The sequence below is a fragment of the Oratosquilla oratoria genome, chromosome 8, assembly GCF_046742065.1.
Source record: "Oratosquilla oratoria isolate Oo_2021 chromosome 8, ASM4674206v1, whole genome shotgun sequence".
In the NCBI taxonomy this organism is placed as follows: Eukaryota; Metazoa; Arthropoda; class Malacostraca; order Stomatopoda; family Squillidae; genus Oratosquilla; species Oratosquilla oratoria.
In genome coordinates this window covers 43531684-43551683 of record NC_134784.1, presented here as the reverse complement: position 1 = coordinate 43551683, position 20000 = coordinate 43531684, and positions in this window count along the sequence as shown.

Genomic DNA, 20000 nt, shown 5'->3' with positions numbered 1-20000 from the left:
ACAGTTACCAGGTAGAGTAGCTAATTGTGCGCTTTTATGGAGCACGCAGGAGCAGGTGAGCTACATGAAGTCTTGATTATGGTGTAGACGAGTCTTGGTTCTGGCTGCTAGAAGTCGCACCAACGGAAACTCGTTTGGTCCGATGTTCATGTTTCGAGAACAAATGATTTGTTTGAGGAGAGACTGATGCACGATAACTTCTGATAGGGTAATCTGGTAGTCGGAAACACGTAAGATATTTGTTGATGCTTCGTAGTCGAGAAATAATAGAGAAAAAGAGAGAGCGTGTTTAGAGTCTGTCCGAAATAATTTGGAAAAGCGAAGGGTGGCACTTTGTGTGGAAATTACCAATTCACTGGTTAGGTACTTGAAGATTGCGCACAGCAATCGTAGAAGTCCAAAGAACCTGTTTAGTTGAGTTGTCGTAATCAATGAATGAAAGAAAAAAATCTACGTAGATTCAGATAACCCGTGGGGCGTCTGCTTCTTTTTTGTCTTCTCTCTCTGCTCTCAGTTTTCTTTTTTGTATCTCTGCTCTGGTTCTTTCAGTAGTCGCTCTCTGCCCGGACTTATATAACCCGGGAAATTAGTGATTACATTTCCTGGATGTCGATACGTACTTAACTAGGTAGTTCAGACACCTTCAAGCAATGGGAAAAAAGAACATGCTTTCGCACCAATTTATGCAACGTTTTCTGAGCTTGGCGTCATCTGACGGAACGTATTCGAAGCGCACCCCAACAGATGGATATTACGCAATTGTTTACTTTATTATATACATGTTATGAAGTTTTCACATTTCTTTCTACAGTTACAATAACAACATTAATGATAATACATAACAAATATTCACACAAAGCATGCCTTAAAAATACAAACAGGAGACTTTATTCAAGCAAAGGTGTGACACAGCACAACCACAGGATTCTATTCACGCTAAGGACGTGAATAGAACTAAAAGGACTAAAAAAAAAATCAACTAACCTTTCCTGTGTGGTAGATTTAATGATAACAATTGCTGCCTTAAGTTCCACTGACTAAAATCTGACTACCCTAAAATGACTAGCAGCTGTCCCCGAGCCCTCCTATTATCCCATAGATCTTTCTAATAGGAAACTTTGGACTTTTGTTTGTGTTGCATTAGTGTGGGGTCGTTTCTCTGTTACTGGTTTATAGTATTAGTAGGAGGACAGCAATTGGCGATTGTCAGCTCTCCTTATGCGAACATGTTAGAAGAAATACATTTGAAGTTGATAAAAATACTGGGTCCTATCTGAAGACTAGCAGGATTGTACCTCCATTTGGAGAGAAGGGGGTTGACTGATTCTAAAAATGGGGTGATGGTGGGGGTGGGGGTGGGGAATGGGAGGGAGGTGATTCTCTTTGCTGTCCTTTTTTGAAAGTACCACAACTAACAGGTTCCTATCTACTCAACTATAAATGTCTTATGGGCTATCGTTGCTGTTTTTTTACTAGCGCCACTTGCGACTTCTTCCTTGTTTGTTGTACTTATTTACCCAAAGTTAGTATACATGAAAGGAGAAACACGCATGGGGTATTGTCTCTTAATCTCCAATTATCATACGTACAAATTCACATATAGTTGCGCCATCGACTATATTTCTTTATTCAGTACCACAAACCTAATGCAATTGATTGAACCAGTGCAGCATTTCCCTTACAATTTGTATATCAAGTGAGTATTCACAGTACATTTCTGTAATTTTTTTTTTTTTTGTGCAATAAAATATGTCAATATTGTGTCATGAACACTTGGAATCTCGAATGTCTGTAAGACTTATATTTTTACGTGCATATTTCAAAGAGTAGGAAAAAAAATGATTAGTGCCGTTCCGGGATGAAATGAACGAAAATTATATCTATCTGCATTCAAGTACCCGCGTCTACTGTAATAATGGTGCTATTGATTATATATCAATACCATGTGATTTCTTTCCGCTCAGGCTAAAATTAGATCATGTATGGCTTCACAGATTAGATAATCTAAGAAACAATATAAACACTGTAGCAGGAGATTGAAGAAACTTAGTAGGAGGAGGAGGTAGGTGATGAAGGAGAGGGGGAGAAGATGAAGGGGAGTCAAAAGAGAGGGAGTGAGGCAGCCTGGAAACTCTGGAAAAAAAAGAGAGAAAGTAAAAGTTCTTCTTTCCGAGAGAAAAACAAGGAAACCACGAGAGAAAAAAATTGAGAAAATTGGAGAAAATATATGAGGGGAGCAGAGACGGAGATAAATATGGAAGAGGAAATAAAAGTAGAAATGTATGGGAAGAGGGGGAAGGAGGGGCAAGGAGGGAGGAGAAGGGAGGGGTAGGGATTGAGATGAGGGGAGGGAAAGAAGTTGGAGTAAGGATAACGGGGCTGAGATGAGCTAAGTAATTCTGGGAGAAGATAGGGGAGGAACGTGACGAATAAATTAAAGTGGTCGAGAGAAATGGTAAACAAATAAAATCTGTGATTAGAACAAAGGCGACATTTTCTTTTCATTTTGGACCTAACTTTGGTTCCCAATGGTCACCTTAGCTCAGCTTATCCTTACCTTTTAATGACAGGGTTGATGAGGTTCTTTCCTTTGCTGAATGAAATCAGTAGGAGGAAGTCAGGATCTATATGCAAGACAACGCTCCTCCCATACGAGTTAATATAGAGGTCTCGGCCCTTTTGGGTGCATTGGAGGAATTTTCCTCACCAGGTCGACATCAGAGAAAATAGAATGACGTCATTTCCAAATGGGTTAACGTTTGAGCAAAAAAAAAAAAAAAAAAAAGTGAAGGAAAAAGGAAGGCTAGAAAATGTAAACTGAATGAAAAGACACAACAAGAGAAAGTATTATATGGCGGAGTGAATGGTAAAGAAGAGGTAGCAGAAGGAGAGTAAATAGAAATGAAGCGATTTGGAGGAAATGAGAGGAAAATACGAGGTAGAATAGGTAAATAGATGTGAAGAGGAAAAAGAGAAAAGGGAAAACGAGAGAAGGAAAAGAGGCAAAGAAGGCAAGGTGGATGTGATGTAGGAAGAACAGGAGTTGGAGAAAGAAAAATAACAACGAAAATTTAGTTATTACGAACAGCACTCCTTCAGCACAAAGCAACCCCCTCACACTAACAAAATTGTTTAGTATTGACGTGAACAAAACCTAAGATTTGCAAATACTTCATCGTGAACAGTTCGAATCAACGTGTCAGATAGATAACTCGAACCAGCAAACCTCAGGATATGATTCAGCAGCTCACTAAATCCCCATCGACACGAAAATAGAAAATTAAGCGTAATCAAGAATGTAGAAGATTAGTTTGTAAAAAAAAAAAAAAATAATAATAATAAATAAATAAAATAAAAAAGTAATAATAATAACAACAATAATTATAATAAATAAACAAATAAATAAATAAGTAAATATATAAATAAACGAATAAATAAATAGATAAATAGATAAACAAACAAATGAAAAAATAAATAAATAGATAGATAAATAAATAAATAAATAAATAAATAGATAAATAAGTCAAGCAATCAATCAATGAATGATAAAAAAACAAACGAACAAACAAATATACAAACAAACAAACAAACAAAAGAAATACATAGATAAATAAATGACTAAATAAATGATAAATAAATAAATAAATAAACAAACAGATAAATGAAAAGGTGGAAGCTCATTTAAATCAATTGAAAGAGATACTTAATGGCATAAACTCATGATTTCAATTGACAGACCCGATTGATGGGACTGTTCTACAGCACACAATTTTAATTTAGGAACGTTTTCGTAACTAGCGACTATAGGCTATCGATTAACCATTTCTCTACCGTCCTATACTATATGTTAATCTGGCTAACGCTAGACGAAACTAATACGTTGAGGGAGCATGAAAATAGAGGAGGCGATTAAGTCTATGTCGAATTCTATGCATGTTATGTTGTGTAGCAACTCCATACATCTTTGTTCAGTTAAAGAGGATCGAGATTATTGACCACTGCGAAACGGGAAAGAACTTTGCGGATTTTATTGTGCCGAATGTGAGACAATTTTACTTGGGTTAGAAAAGGAATATCATAAGTCCAAAGAGCTCTTTGGGTGAACCACTTCGAGGATCTTCTGTCTTTCAATCAATATCGTCTATCTTTAAAGGAGTTAGACACTGATGAGGTGAAATCTTTGAAATATGAAAGCAAGCTTTTTTCTTTCTGTCTCCTTTGAGGAGACCGTCAAGGAGGAGTACACTAACAGTGTTACTACTGTGATCTATGCCAGTTTTCACAAATGAGTGAGATTTTTAACACAAAATTCCCACAAGGAAATCTGGATTTCCACATTTTTCCACAAAAAGAGGGCATTATCATATACACAAATAAGTTCATTGCAACATATAATTTACTCACAAAACATCCCATGCGATCAAATCTGGATTTCCACATTTTTTCCCACAAAAAGAAGGAATTAATACATACATAAATAAGTTCATTGCAACATATAACTTGCTCACAAAACATCCCACGTGAGCAAATTCTCTCACACATTTGTGGAAATTCACACAAAATGCATTGGTGACAGCAAGTAAAATACAGGTAGAAAACGGACCTCTCTTTTAGCATCTTTGTTACGATGGCGCTTCTTTTTTCGAATAGTGTGCTGGTCAACTCCTAGGAATCTTGTTCGGGGAGAGTAGGATCCCGAGATGGGCGCAACCCCATTTACATATCTTGTTCTCGTTAACGCTGGGAGATTTTATCCAGCTGAAACTAAGCCCTCAAGCTGTAGGGGTAAAGGATATATTTATTCACCTCTTTGCTATATTGATGCTCGTATTTTGTTCTGGACCCAAACTGGAAGGATCTCAGACGATCTCAACTTATTGCATTATGGTGGCGCACTTCCTGGATCTTGTTCTATCTAACTCTAGACGACTTCATTCAGCTGAAGGGATGTTTCCGTGCTGAATGGACTAAATACAGAAATTCTTGGGCCGTGCCTGGGACTTGAACGTTGACCTTGGGGAAGTTTCGAGCCTGAGACGGACTCTGTGTGGGCGTGTCTCGCCAGAGTGGTAGCGAGAACAGACAAATGAATGACATGACAGATTTATGGAGTGACTAGAAGCTCAGCAATGTCAGTGATGATAGTAATGATGATTATGTTAACGTTGATGATAATAATCACAGCCGTGATACTGTCAAAATAGACAAGGCAGTGCCAGGTATCACTATATTATAAATTAATTCTCTATGAAAATAATGATACCGATGTATATCATAATATTAAGAATAATACTGTAGGAAAAGAAAACGGAGATAATAATGATGATTATAGTAATGATTATATCAAAGTTGACAGGATGTGACAACGATCAGTGTGTGATAAATTAATTTAAGCCGAGAAAGAGGTTATGTACACTGTTAATATTTGAATTAGGGGTCAGACACATAGGTGCAGACTAGCAATAGCCCTGACCAAGCACATGACACGCTTTGCAGGGATCCGTTTTGGTTGATATCAAACGATTCCATTCATCTGATGGATGGACCCGGCATACAACGTCAGGTCAGGGATTCCCAATCCATTTTCCTGTGTATCCTATGCTTACGCTCCTTAGCCTCCAGGAGAACACTTCAAGAGTGAATAAAATCGCCAAGAATCCATGAACTGTTCCTAGATATTGATTTGTGGCCTCACGTGAGAGCTGGGTAACCTCTTGTGGACCACAGATTGAGAGCCACTGCTTTAGTTTGATAGAATTCTTTAACTTTAGCCGAAACAGAAATCAATAAAAAAGCGTTGTCGTGCTCGAGAGATTGAAAAAAATCAAGTAGTCTCGAGTTCTTATGAAATATTAAGCAACCGTGAAGGTAAAAACAAACCTATGTTAATTACAATCATGATCAATGTTTCAGCCATGTTAGCAATAGTTGTCATAATAATCAATCAGTCATTATATATTTACTCGTTACAAAAACTACATTTACAGGAAATTAAACTATAGTAATTATATGTAATTTGTTGGACATGGAAATAATAGTTTATGATAGTAACAAGAGTGATTAAATCCTTTGTTATGATGGCATCTTCTCTCTCATTCATTCGATTTTTTTTTTTCAGTTTGGAGTGCAGGAGAAAACATGTATGGCATTAGGACGGGTAAACAATCCAATGCTTTTTTTTTTTGTACATGTGAGGGATAATAACATTGCAATGACTGGAACAACTTGCTGAAGATTATTACATATTAATCTTTCGTTGATAAGAACATCACTGAATCTAGCTTTATTAAAGTTATCATAAATGATAATCTGAATATGAGTCCTGGGATGTATAAGCTAGATGATATTGGCATTAGGAAAATTGTCAAACAGTTCACGAATGTGGAGGTCACATCAGGACATTCCATCACCGCGTAAGCTTCGCTTGTCGGATGTCAGATTATGATATTTCCTTCCCTCGTCCCTCTCTTTATGTATACTGTATATACTTGATTTAATCTGTATATTCTGTACATTGAAAATGTCAATATTGGTCAAAAACGTTCGGCTTTTAAGTCTTTCATTTTCCATGTAGGGATCTGTGAATATATATATATATATATATATATATATATATGTATATATATATATACACATATATATATATACTTATATATATATGTATATATATATATATGTATGTATGAATATGTATATATACATATATATATATATATATATATATATATATATATATATATATATCACTGTCCAGTAATGTCATAACACATTAATAAATACACTAAAAACCCACTGTTGATTGGATTTAAGAAAAGAAAGGAAACAACGATTTCCGTATATTTCGATCACTTAAAGAGGATCACTACAAGTGATTGAAATATACGGAAATCGTTTTTGCCTTTCTTTTCTTAAATCCAATCAACAGTGGGTTTTTAGTATATACATATATATATATATATATATATATATATATATATATATATATATATATGTATATATATATATATATATATATATATCACGTCATTGGCGTGAATAGAAACTTGTGGTTATGTTGTGTCACGCCTTTGTGTGAGTAAAGTCTACTGTTTGTAATTTTAAGGCACGCCTTGCGTGAATATATGTAATAATTCGTATTGTATTTCATAATTATTAATGTGTATTTCTTAAAATGTTAAGTATTGAGCAAAGCCCGTAATTTTAGATGACGCCAAGCTCAGAAATGTAACATAATTTAGCGGGAAGCTCATTCTGCTTTCCCATTGGCTGAAGGTGTTCAAACTACCGATTTACTTAATTTTTGTCATCTCGAGAAACGTAAACTCCCATTCCTGGAGTTGTATATAAGCCGAAGCAGAAAGAGACCAGAGAGACATGGTGAGAGACACCCAGAGAAGAGAGTCAATAGAGAAAAGAAGAAGAGAGGCCTAGAACGAGAGAGGAACAGAGAAGACAAGAAAGGAAACAGAAGACCAGGGCCTATCTGAATCTACGCAGAAATTATTCTACATTAGTCAATTACGACAGCGCCTCGAAACAAGCCCTTTGGATCATAACGATTGCCTATCTCCACGTGAAGTGCATAGCCTTCGTGTTTTTCCCGAATTGTTTGGGACATCTCCAGACTGTTGCTGGATAAGTGTCATTCGGCACACTCTATTGTTTCTCAGCTACAAAACATCAACCGATATCATACGTGTTCCCGACTACCAAAAGCTTCACCTACCAGAAGTACTACCAAAAACTTCCCCTACCAGAAGTAATCGTACATAAGATTCACCTTAAAACACCCGTTTGTTACCGAGACCGTTGGTGTGACTTCAAGCAACCGGTATCAAGACTCGTCTACACCATAATCAAGACCTCGTTTCGTCCACCTGTTTTTACTTGCTGCATGCAAACGCACACTGAGGTACTCTACCTGGTAAATAATATAACAATTTATTTTATTTTATATGTGTTGATATACTTTTATCATTCTATGTCAATTTATGTTGTTGTGTTATTTTCATCTTTATAAAAATATCTAATTCTAACGAAGAGTTTAATTATCCTGCCTGAACTCTCTGTCACTCGTCTCAACTACGCACGGCTCTAACTTTTTTTTTCGCGACTAGCCTGGCCTATTAGGTCGGTCGCGACAATATATACATACATACATACATACATACATACATACATACATACATACATACATACATACATACATACATACATACATACATACATACATATATATATATATATATATATATATATATATATATATATATATATATATTGTATATATGGGCAGGAGATTTTCTCTCAAGCATGTATGGTTAAACTTAATGGCAAGATTATTATTGCAGAGTTTTTTATCTGCCTTTTCTCTTTCTCTGAGAATCTTTTTCCCTTCCACGGGAAGTTGTCTTATAATGTCACCATATGACATTGTTTTGTCAGTTACTTTGGGCATGGCTTTACCAAGCCATGCCCAAAGTAACTGACAAAACAATGTCATATGGTGACATTATAAGACAACTTCCCGTGGAAGGGAAAAAGATTCTCAGAGAAAGAGAAAAGGCAGATAAAAAACTCTGCAATAATAATCTTGCCATTAAGTTTAACCATATATATATATATATACATATATATATGTATATACATATATATATATATATATATATATATATATATATATATATATATATGTATATATATATATAAACTCCGACATTGCCGGTCCTAAGCCCGTATGAGAGAGGAGGGTTGCCACGACAGGCCTAGCTCATGAAACTCCACGACTGGCTTCGGAATCCAGATGGCATTTTGGTAAACGGAATCGGAAATGTAAAGGGGATTCGCACAAGAAACTCCACAAAATAAAAAGCAACGATTATCATCGCAACATACAGAGACAAGGAAGAAGAAATCTTGGAGATGATGAAGGAAAGAAAGATGGACTTTATAGGGATGGCAGAGACAAGACAATGGGGGAAAAGGAAGAAGTGAAAATAGGAAACATATTTCAGAAAGAATAAATAAGTTCAGTGCGAATGTTGGAGCTCTCTGGCCAACATGTACCTATAGGAGTGAAAATAATTATTTTCAATATTGTCTTGACACATACTCTAACGTATGTTTCAGAGTTGGTTGATGACAAACGTAGACAGGAGCCGGATTCAAGCAGCGGAAATGAGATCACCGAGAGCCATAGCTGGAAAGACGAGGAAAGATAGAGTAAAGAATAAAGATATAAAAAAAAAAATTGGTGTCTGCTCCATGCTGTACAAAATAGATGCCGCCCAGCTAAGATGGCTGGAACATTTAGAGAGAATGGAAGAAGAAAGAGTAAAGTAGAAGTAGTCAAGCAGATAGAAAGATTTAAAGCTACAAAATCCCCGGGTCCGAGAGCGCTTAAGGAGTGTAAATTTGAAATCTGCGACCAGTTAGCTGAAAGATTTAATAAATCGGTAGACACTGGTTTTGTGCCTACTGCTTGAGGGCAGGCAAACGTTGTTGATGTTTTTAAGAAGGGAGATAAATCGTCTATATGCAACTACAGGCCAATCAGTTTGACATCAGTTATAGGTAAAATGATTGAATCAATGATAGTAAATAGATTCAGAGAACGCATCGAGAGACATAATCTAATTCGTGACACACAGTATGGTTTCTCCAAGGGTAAGTCATGTGTGACTAATCTTCTATCCTTTTACACTAAAGTAGATAAGGCGTCAGATAACAATGATAATCATGATGTGATTTACCTTGACTTTAGCAAAGCGTTCGACAAGGTGCTACAGCAGAGACTACTAAATAAAATCAAAGCCCATGGTATAGGAGGAAAAGTGTTAGAATGGATTAGAGCTTGGATTAATAACAGAAAACAGCGGGTCACCATAAATGGAGTTAAATCCAGGTGGGGCAATGTTACTAGTGGGATTCCCAAGGGCTCGGTTTTGGGTCCCATGTTATTCATTATGTATATAAATAACTTAGACGATGGGATAAATAGTGATGTTAGTAAGTTCGCGGATGACACTAAAGTAGGACGCCTAATTAGGTCAGGAGACGACGCAGAGATTCTGCAGGATGATCTTAACAAATTGTTCACATGGTTGGTGAAATGGCAAATGAGCTTCAATATCTCTAAGTGTAGCGTGTTAAACGTAGGGCTATACAATACCGAAAATAGATACAGCCTAGATAACACGTTTTTAGAGAAAACTGAGTGCGAGAACAACTTGGGAGTTCTGGTGAGTCCGGACCTCAAAACCAGGAAACAGTACCTTAGCGCCAGGAATAAAGCTTACAGAGCATTAGGTTTCATTGCTAGGACGGTAACGAATAGAAGTGCAGAGGTAATTATCAAACTCTATCTACCGATAGTTAGACCCATCATTGACTATGCGGTACAGTTTTGGTCTCCGTCCTATAAAATGGACACAGATTCACCAGAATCAGTACAGAGAAGAATGACTAAAATGATATATGGACTCACAAATTTGCCTCACGAGGAAAGGCTTAGGCACCTTAACTTACACTCTCTGGAAAGACACAGAGTGCGGGGTGATCTAATAGAGGTGTTCAAGTGGATCAAAGGCTTTAACAAGGGTGATGCAAACCAGGTCATCATATCAAAACAACAGGGCAGGACTCACAGTAATGTATCTAAACTGGACAAATTTAGATTTAAGAAGAAATAGGCAAGAATTGGTTTACTAATAGGGTGGTCAACGAATGGAATAGGCTTAGTAACCATGTAGTGAGCGCTGAAACTATCAGTTGTTTTAAGAAACGGTTAGACAACTTTATGGATGGGGATGACAGGTGGTGATGGATATGGAGCTGCCTTGTGTAGGCCTTATGGTCTCTTGCAGTCTCCTTCATTCTTATATTCTTATGTTCTTATGCAAGGGGATACTAGAAGTGTATACCGGGCGGAGGAAGACCAGGTGGAAGACCAATAAAGAGATGGAAAGAAACTGTTGAAGAAACCGTCAGTAGATATGACTTCCCCAACATCGAAACTCTGTGAGAGGAAGGAGTCTTCCAAGATAGAGCCAGATGAAAAACATGCTGGCACCGCTGACAGGCGTAATGCCTACTACTGGGAACCAAAGGAGTTATATATGTATATGTATATATATATATATATATATATATATATATATATATATATATGTATATGTATATATATATATATATGTATACATGTATGTATATATACTGTATATATAAATGTATATATATACATATATATATGTATATATATATATGTATATTTATATATATATATATATATATATATATATATATATATATATATATACGTGTGAAGGAAGAAAGTTGTAGGAGGACGAATAAGAAGGTGGAAAGATAAAAAAAAAAGAGTGGGTTAGAGAGGAAGAACGAAGAAAAAGAGGAAATGAAAGCAACGTATAAGTAAAAGGAAGAGAAGGGATGTAGAAGATCCAGATAATGGGAGGAGTAGGATGGTAAGGAAAGAGAGGGAATGAAGGAGGAAGACAAGGAAACGTAAGAGGAGCTGAATAGGGAAGACGAGAAAAAGAATGATGAGAAGGAGAGGGGAGAAGGAAGATCAGGAAGAGGAGGAGGAGGGGAATGAGAAGGAAGAGGAGGAAGAGGAGGAGGAGGAGGAGGGGAATGAGAAAGAAGAAGAGGAGGAGGAGGAGGAGGAGGAGGGGAATGAGAAGGAAGAGGAGGAGGAGGAGGAGGAGGAGGAGGAGGAGGAGGAGGAGGAGAAGGAGGAGGAGGAGGAGGAAGAGGAAAGGAGCTGTTCAATCGAGAGGAAGATTGCTGTAGATTCTCGGTATATTGGAGGGGACGGAGAAGTTTTATTGGATTTGAATATCAACGTGAAAACAGCTGCCGGTGTAGCAACAGCAGGAGAAACCAGCTGCATTTGGGAATTGCAGGCAAGCAGCTGTGCTCACGGTGCGCTGCAAGCGGCCATAGATTAACTCCGCCTGCATAATATATCCTGCAATTCAGTGTCGAGTCCAGCATTGCAATGCACGACAACGTATAATGCACATAGAAGCTGGCTACATTCAGACGGTTATAATGTGCAGCTGTGTAAAGCAACTGGTTGGATGATTTGCCAGTGGAATTAGTTTAATTCTTTATTTATTTAATTGTATACTTATCTATTTAATTGTGTATTTATTTGTTTGCTTATTTCTTTATTAATTTATCTATTCAAATAATTATTCAATCATTTATCTATTTTTGATAAATTAGTTGTTTTTATTTATTAATTTCCTTCTTTCATTCATTCTTTCTTTCATTCTTTCTTTTTCTTCCTTTCTTTCTTTCTTTCTTTCTTTCTTTCTTTCTTTCTTCCTTTATTAATTGATTTATATATATATATTTATTCATTTATTCATTTATTCATTTATTCATTTATTCATTTATTCATTTATTCGTTTATTCATTTATTCATTTATTCATTTATTCATTTATTCATTTATTCATTTATTCATTTATTCATTTATTCATTTATTCATTTATTCATTTATTCATTTATTCATTTATTCATTTATTCATTTATTTATTTACTTATTTATTTATCTATTTATTTATTCATTTATATATTTATCAATTTACGTATTCATTTATTCATTTATTCGTTTATCTATTTACTCGTTTATTTATTAATTTCTTATACTATTCTATTAACTTATTTCATCTACTTATTTATTTGTTTGTCAGTATCATTTATCTATTTATTCATTCCGCTCTACTATATGTCCTGGACTTTCTTTGTTTCGTGATTGTCCTCCTCGTTGATCAAGACCCACAAAAAGAAGTTAAGTCTAAACTTCTTCAAAACTGTTTTAGTGAACAAGTTATGCTAAGTTCCATTCTTCCTCAACACGTATTACAAAGGTCGGATCACCCGTTGGAAGATTTTCAGCAAATCATACTGAAAAAAACATACTGAAACCAAGAAGATTGAAGTGAAGGAAGCCTTCCGGATTGCTAAACGAGAAACACAAGCCTTTCATAGAGGTATACCCAATGAATGGAGGAGACGGTTGTTGGATTATTGTTTTAAAAAATTAAGAAGGACTCGTCATGACTTTAAATGAATATAGCGATTGGACAAAAGATGCAAAACTTAATTTTGTAGTGAATCTTTCTGCATTTGTTTTAACAAATTAAGAAGGACTCGTCATGACTTTAAATGAATATAGCGATTGGACCAAAGATGCAAAACCTAATTTTGTAGTAAATCTTTCTGATTAAAAGGTAGACAAGGATGCATTAGTTGGTTATGTCTTGAAATGTGCTTATTCTAATAAGGAAATTTATCTTATAGATATTGCTAAATAATTCTGCAATTTAGAAAAAAAATATAGTGATTTATCCATTGAAGATTTGAACATTTGTAAAGGCATTGAGTATGCTTCAGAGCTTAAACCCCGTTCACCAAATTGTCCACATAGGTTAATTAAGGCACTAAGATATTTACATATGACCAGAGTGGATAAAGCCAATTATGTTATTTTGAACAAAGAAGACTACATTTCTAAAATGTCTGACCTTTGGTCAAATGAAAGCACATATGTTAAATTCAAATCTAATCCTCTCAGTACTGTTAATTCTCAATTTAACAAAAAGATGAAAGTACTATTGGGAGGTGAAAGGGATTTAATCAAGCAGTTTTCAGTTATCACGCCTTTCATATATGTGTGGACTTATCAAATCCCATAATCCAAACAACCCAGTAAAATCTATTACTTGCTCCGTAGGTTCGGACACTTACAAATTGTTCAAATGGCTTGTGTCTGCTCTAAGCCCTTTGCTTGAAACATTTCAAATTCTAATACTAAGAATAATATGGACTTTGAAGAAAAACTCAACAGATTGTAAATTGATTATGAATTAAAACATGTGAGTTTCGATATAATTTCTTTATTTACTCAAGTTCTTGTGAACGATTTAATTGAGTACCTCACCGAGTTCCTGGACTAAATTTCAATACCAGTGCCCTCATTAAATTATGTATCAACGATTGCAAATTTGAGTTTAATGGTGAATATTATTGTCAAAAATTTGGAATGGCAATCGGTAATCCCCTTTCCCCAGTGTCAAGCAAGTTAAACATGGAATATTTTGAGGAAAAACTACTTTGTGATATTTTACCACCTAATATTGTTTGGTTTATACTCGTGGAAGATGTTCTTTGCCTATGGCCATGTACTGAAAGTTTATACATGTTTTTACATTCACTCAAGAACTTAGTTCCTTCCATTAAAATTACTTTGAGATCTGCAAGTGACTTATCTGGATTATCAAATTCACCGAGAAGGCAATAATTTTGACTCTAGCGTTTTTAGAAAACCTAACAATGTTCGTGTCACTTCAATGTTTTTACGTACTCTTCGTATATGCAGCCCAGAATATATAGATGAGGAATTCAAACATATTTATCACATTGGTTCAGCTTGACGTACCTAAAATATTTCATAAACAAAGCTCTCAATTCAGCAAAGAAAACCTTTTACAGGACTCACACTAAACCTCCATTTGATTCTAAGAATTTCTTAGTTTTACCCTTCAGTAAAAGTTTTTCTCAAATTCCTTTCTTACTTAAAACTTGGAATATTGATTTAGCTTTTAATAACTCACTGACCTTCAAGAAATTGCTTATTGAGAACTCCCCTGGAAATTCATGTGGCTGCATATACAGGATCACTTGTAAAAATTGTGATCAGTTTTAAGTGGGACAAACAAGTAAAAAGCTATCAACCAGATTAAAAATGCATTAACATAACAGCACAGCACAATAATTTAGTGTTTTATTTATTCAAGTAAGATTTTTTAATTACTCGTATACTGTAGGACTAGTCGGCTTCTTTAGTTTTATCTTGTAAGTCCATAATCAAAAGGAACAGTATAAAAAGTAGTCTTATTAAATATACTAAGGTAGCTAACATGAATATCAGTAGGGTATGTACAAATTAGATAATTCTATTATTGAAAACATTTGTAAACAAGTTGTAGACAACTAACAAAAACTTTTAATATAATTCAACTCCAGGTGTAACACTCCGTGTGATGCTTTGTGACCTGCCACAGTTTGAATCTCTTTATATTAAAATTGGTGTGTTGCTCTTTTATCTATACTTTTTCCCATAAAGATGTGAGATACACGAAAGCGCTTTGGATTTTCGTGTTTTCCTTTTTCCTAAGTGGTTACATGCATATTTTAGGATCACGTGCTTTTTATGTGATTTTTCTGCAAACGCACGCACGCACACACACACACACACACACACACACACACACACACACACACACACACACACACACACACACACACACACACACACACACACACACACACACACACACACACACACACACGAACACACACGCACACACACACACACACACACACACACACACACACACACACACACACACACACACACACACACACACACACACACACACACACACACATATATATATATATATATATGTATATATGTATATACATATACATTATATATATATGTATATATATATATATATATATATATATACTCAATTGAAAAAGGATAATGCAACTAATAAGATGAATATCAAAGTATGGGAGACCATTCAGTGTGTGTTGTAATGCTATTTGTGTAAATACTACCAATTGGCAAATCATGGCGGGAGTGGGTTGAGTGTAAAATGGTATGTATGTATGTATGTATGTATGTATGTATGTATGTATGTATGTATGTATGTATGTATGTATGTATGTATGTATGTATGTATGTATGTATGTATGTATGTATGTATGTATTAATGTATGTATGTGTGTGTATATGTATGTATGTGTGTGTATATGTATGTATGTATGTATGTATGTATGTATGTATGTATGTATGTATGTATGTATGTATGTATGTATGTATGTATGTATGTATGTATGTATGTATGTATGTATGTATGTATGTATGTATGTATGTATGTATGTATGTATGTATGTATGTATGTATGTAAACATAGTAGGCGTACAGTATTCGTATGACCAGGCAAGTAGATATAACACTCAATAGAAAACTAACATTAAATTAACCAAATTAGTGGGGCGCCCCAAGCCACATCTTACCTTCCACACTTTCCTTCACCTATTTGCTCCCCTACCTCTTATTCTCCTTCTCCTTCTCCTCGTCCTTGAACAGACATCGTCTAAGAATCTGTGCGCGATAATTAGATGCCGAATTTTGAGTTCCAGATGCCTCCAGCCACGTGGGACTCGAGAGTCTGTGTTTGGACACGTTTGATCTAGAGGCGAGTCCTCCGGGGCTTTGATCTTGACACATTGGCTGGGCACGCGGCAAGATTACCTGCCTTCCCTTAATCAATTGTTTGAACAGTTCCTGCAAGATCTCAACACGTGTGTACACAGTGCTAAGGAGCTCCTTCTCATCACCATCAGATCTTCCAAATTCTCTACCACTGTCACTCTTGCTACCGTGGAAGTGAATACCACGGAATTGAATAGAATAGACTGGTTTTAGCTGGAATATATGGAGACAAGGTACGGAAGGGGATGCTTCGAGGGTTGATAAGAGAGCGTACTGGCGGCCAAAATAGAAAGTAAATTGCCATCTGATAAGAAAGGGGTAAACATAATCTTTGGATAGGTATCCACTAAGCTGAATAGAATCCTCAGAACACAATTTTACGGAAGATGCTACTCAGGGTATGTTCAACTTTACTACTGACAGGGATACCGCGCTGATGAATGAAATCACCTGGTATTAGAACAAATGAAATACCCACACTTCCGAAAGGGGTTTACTAAGATGGGATTAAGCAATTTGTTATTAAACGGATTGCTATCAAGATGAACGAAATTTCCTGACCTTGAACAAAATAAAAATAACAGGTGTCCATACAGAATGGATTAATCAAGAGAGGCTAAATCCATTTGTCACCAAAGGGGCACAACTTAACTGAATGAAAATTGACTGGCGTGATTGATAGAGATTCAAGTGTCACTCTTTATGGACGGGGCTCAATTTGAGGGTTTTAACCAATTTACTGCCTGAATGAGTACCAAGAAGATGACAAAAATACCCCCGGCGCGCGTTAGAATACAATAACAAATTACCTGACCATAGTGCAGAGGTGGTCAGTATTGTCGGCAATGACGGACCTCTTCAACGTAGTGACGTACAGAACTTCATGGAATTTGTTGCAGCGAACACGAAGATATTTCGTTCTATTGAGAGTCTTTGTCTGGATAAGATCGTCTGTGATTAGCCAAGAAAAAAATAAAAATAAACAGATAGATACATAAATAGATTAATAAATTAATAAGTAAATGATTTAATAAATATATGAATAGATAAATAAATAAGGTAATAGATTGTAATAAAGAAATTTATAAATAGATAAGTGAATAATAAATGAATGAATAAATAAGTAAACGAATAAATGAATAAATAAATGAATAATAAAAAAATAGATAAATAAATAAATGAATAAATAAATAAATGAAAATAAATGAAAATAAATAAATAAATAAATAAATCATTAAACAGACAAGTAAATAGATAGACAAATAGATAAGTAGATAGATAAGTAAATAAATAAATGAATAAATAAATAAATAAGTAAATAAATAGATTGATGAATAAATAAATAAATTAACTAATGAATTAATAAACAAAATTAGATAAATAAATAAATCAATTAGTCAATAGATATATGAATAAATGAATAAGTAAAAAAAAATAATTAGACAAATAAACGAGCAAACAAGCAGGCAAAAAAGCAAACAAGCAAGCCAAGTAACAAACAAACAAGCATAAAAGAAACAAAACAAACAAACAAACAAATAAAAAGAAAGCAAACAAACAAACAAGCAAACTAACTAACTAACTAACTTACTAACTAACTAACTAACTAACTAACTAACAAATACAAAAATACATACAAAAGAAAGTAAACAAAATAAGATAAAATAGAAGACATGCAACTCTCGCTTTGTGTCTGTGTTTTGGCTATTGTGAATTTGTTTTATCTATTCAAGCAGATGACTATAATGATGATGTTTAGTAGCTTTGTTTAATCAAAGGCCAGAAAATTTAATCAAGTTTTGAGACAGTGACGTCCAAACGACAGGAGATTTTGTTCATGGGAGGTCAGGGCGGTTGTCGTCAGTAGAGTCCAGAATACTGAGCTGAAGGGATCAATATTATTCTGATTGAACCATTCGTTACCCTTTGTTTGAAGGACACACATTACTGAACTTATTCTAGCTTATCATCATCGGGTGTAGATAGAGCCAATTGTTGAAAGTGTTAGAATTATCTCGATTAACCTTTACGTTCTTTAAAGAAATGGCTCTAGATGACATCAGGTAATGGCTGGATCCTGTACGAAAGGAAACCCTTGGTAACCTTATGTCCTGCTCGTTCTATTGAAACCGCGAACAAGCCACGGGGCCCTACACTATGGGAATTTCTCTCTTCAAGTCTCACTGAGATCTGGCGGGGCTCTATGGGCCCCTTGCCTTGGTTTCGGCCCCCAGGTACCTTCATATATTTCCTTTATTTCCGCCCGGTACTTGTTTTCATTCTCTCCTTATTTACACTGAAAACAAGAAAGGGGTCAATGACTGAAGAGGGAGAAGAATGGGACAGTGATAGACATAAAAAAGATGATGAAAGATTGAGAGGATAGAGAAGGTATGAGGCTGGAAGTACTTTCTCCTCAAGTACGTAAAATCGTCAGGTATTGGCCGTACTTAATTCTGTGAGAAGCGTCTTTATCAGGAAAACGTTAGCTGAGACAGATTTAATTCCATCACGGGGTCCTGCCATCAGTTGGGTAAAATCCTTTAGTACTAAGCAAAACAAAAATTACAATTTGCGTCATTATCGTGAAGGGGTTAACGAAGACAGATTTAAGCATTTAAACATTAAAATGATTAAATTCTGGTTTTAGCTAGAGCATTACCTGAAAATGAGTCACCATAGTGGAGTTCTGTGCTCACACAAGCAAGATCTTTTGATAATCAAATAGATAATGCAAAGAGATTTTTGTGAAGACGTCAACTCCTTCTCAATTGTAATCAACTCCTTCTGATTCTTGTTCATGTTCTACATTGACCTTTACTCACTCCTGTTTCTTACCACAGAAGTAATTCTGTATCTTCCATATTATACTCTAACCTCTCCACATAGTCCTGCATTCTCTACCTCCATCATTATTTGGATCTTCTTCTGTCTTTGTTCCCTTAACACATGTACTCTTTACCATCTTTTCGTTTACAGTTTTACACATACCCTCCCAGTCTTACTTCGTTCCCACATTTCCCATAGATTACCTTCATATTGTATAAATGCATTTCCCTCATTCCCCGAACAATTATACAGTTCATCTTCAGTGTCTGTGCCCTTTCTAATAACAGTACTACTTGACCCGTCACCCAGGAGGAGCCAAGAAAAGAGGGATGGAGGGGTGGTGAATGGGAGTGGAGCATGTGGAATGAAATGGGTGGGAGAGGATTTATGCCTTTGACTTTGACTACCTCCCTTGTAAGGGGGGAAAAGCCGTTGGTATATGTATACTTCTATGTACTACTTGAGACCCATACAGCGAAGATGAATTCTACATGTTCTCCATTATCTTCATCTTTGCTTTGAGATCCCACCACACATACACACGTTTAATGCATCAATTGCACTTGCTATGTCCATTAATCTAAGTTTCTATTTTGTTTCATTCCTCTATCCTCAGATAAATGCACATCGGTATATCTCAAAATGTCTGCTGTTCCAATGATATCTTTTTACCTTAGTTCAGAATGACTTATTCTCGCTTTTCAACATTCTGGCCCACTTGCATTTGTTGGGATTTATTCTTACCTTCCTGTTCTCACATAATTTCCCAAAATACTTAATACAACCCTTTGGAATACCTTTTCGCTCTCTCCCATCGGTGCTGCGTCGTCTGCAAACATTGTGTGGTTAATC